The sequence below is a fragment of the Curcuma longa genome, chromosome 13, assembly GCF_044706935.1.
Source record: "Curcuma longa cultivar G26 ecotype Majalengka, Jawa Barat chromosome 13, ITB_CL_G26_1.1, whole genome shotgun sequence".
Classification (NCBI taxonomy): Eukaryota; Viridiplantae; Streptophyta; class Magnoliopsida; order Zingiberales; family Zingiberaceae; genus Curcuma; species Curcuma longa.
The window spans coordinates 9544659-9547159 of NC_133873.1; positions in this window are offsets into that span (position 1 = coordinate 9544659).

The following is a 2501-nucleotide window of genomic DNA, read 5'->3' on the forward strand; positions in this document are numbered from 1 at the left end:
TTCACTCAACTCCAAGTCATAACCAGATTAACTAACTTAGATCCACCAGAATAATTAAATACCAATTTCCAACTCTTCTGTTTCAAACATAACCACAACACATCTAACATGTCATTTAGTCGATTATACAGAACCATGATAATCAACCTAAATGTGTATCCAACAGGGTTCTTACCTCGGATCGGGGTTAAGGAGACCTAACCCTTGTTTCTGTTTCCTCAAGCCTCCGTCCACAAACAAAATCACTAAGCCCGATCAAGCAAACTGATTTCCCCTGTTCAGCCGATCAACAACATCCCAGATTTGAAATCACAATCAAACCAGGCAAGAACTCAAATCACAATCTGATGGAGCTTACCTTCGTTTCTTGTTTCCTCAACTCCGATTCTTGCTATTGCCGAAACCCCAACTCACTGCCGATGCCCAATCCAACTCCGGCAGTAACCTTCAATCCAAATCGGAGAAGATTTAGATTCATTTAAGCGATATAAAGATCAGGAAACCCTATAAAATCGAAACTCCAGCTCCAATCCTACTTACTGATCAACTTTCCTCAGTTCCTTTTCCTTCGTTCGCGTCGTTCGCCTCCACCGCCAGATCGATCCGATGACGGAACCCAGCTCCACTTCCAGCTCTAGACAGCAGCCTCTCGTCGAGGAAGACGAAGACCTCGACAGCGTCGCGAGGGAAATCGAAGGACGCGGTGCGATCGGGAAATGCGGCGAGGAAGAAGCACAGTGCCGATCGGGAGACGATGAACCACTAGGGTTCACGGCGTTGGCGAGTTTCGACGAGGAAGAAGGCTTTGGATCTCGAAGAAGAAGAACTCGCCTGAAGAGAGAGTCGACGAAATGGCTGGTCGGCGGTGCGGTGAGGAGAAAAGCTCGCGGGGTTGCGGCGGAAATCGCGTGAGGAAGGTATTTGAGAAGTTTCACTGTTTAACCTAGCCTACCGCCGAACCCAATCCAAACCAATCTCTCTAACCTAGCTGAACCAACCTAGCAATCTAACCCAAGTCGAACCAACCCAATCTGGCTAAACCAAACCAGCTAAACCGGTACTGTAGCAAACCAGGTTTAAATTTGGTTCACTTGGTTCAGGGGTCAAACGACCTCCGATTTGGTCCAAACAAATTTCGTTTGGTTCGTCTTCGCGAGACGAATCTTTTCGTATCCATGGCAAAATTTTTCGGTATCTTACATTTATATTTTTGCTTCCGCTAATCTCTGTGCAGAGAAAGATCAAAAAAATTGAAAACTGGTTTAGTATTGTAGATGGGTTCGAGATACCCAAAGACATCGAAGGAAAAGTCATCCTTACAAAAGATTGGACAAAAGACATGTGCAAGAAGGCACAAGCCAACGCCAAAGCTACAACGACCTTGCAATGCGGGCTATCAAAAGAGCAGTTGAGCAAAGTCGGACCTTTTAATTCGGCAAAAGAATTATGGGAGAAATTGATAGAACTAAATGAAGGATCTACTGAATCGAGACGAGCCAAGAAGGATCTTCTTGTGAGTCAACTACAATCCTTCACAATGAGATCAAATGAAAATGTAAGTCAAATGCAAAGCCTTTCCCCGAACTACTTTATGGGCATCTATGGTGGATGCATATAAAGTATCAAGGGATCTATCTGTGGTTAAGCTTGATGAATTATTTTGTGAATTTCAACTACACGAACAAGCTAATATGGGCACGCAGGAGAAAGGTATTGCTTTGATTGTAGATAAAGAGAAGAAGAAGAAGAAGAAGGAAAAAGGAGGAACCATCAGAATCTGAGGAAGAGTCTTCAGACAGTGATGAAGAACTAACTTCAAAAGAAATGGCGCATTACGTGAAGAAGATGATGGGGAAAACTAAAAGATTCACTAAGAGAAACAAGCCAAATGGGACGATTCAAGTAGTGAATCATCATCCGATGATGAAGAAGCGTCACATCACAAGACACATGGCGCTTGATGATTTAGGATTTTTTTGATTTTAATCGATTCAATTTTGGGCTTTTATATGAAAATAAATTATGAAATGGATCGATTTGATCTTAATTTGTCCTATATTGCATAATCTGAGGTTTTTCAGATTCTAATTTTCATGATTTTATGGCAATTTTTGGCATTAATTTGATTTTTATTGATTTTAGGGTTAAATCGGACCCGACTCGAGCTAAACCGTGGTCAACTCAAGTCAAATTGCCAAACCGATCAAGCCAACATGGAGGACATGACTCAGATCGAGCCTGATCAAAATTTCGGAATTTTTCAAGAACCCTAGACTGCCCTAGAGCTCAGATCAAAGTCAGCCGTTGGATTCAATATTGAATGGCCTAGATCACTTGATTAATTGCCGTATAAAATCAAAAACCATATGCGATGAACAGTGGCTGCGCCTCCACTGTTCACCGTCTTCCCAATTCGCGCCCGACGCCACGCCCCTGTTCACCGACGTAACTCCCAAGCCAGCCCCGTCCTCCCAAACTTATCCCATTGCGATCCTTGATCA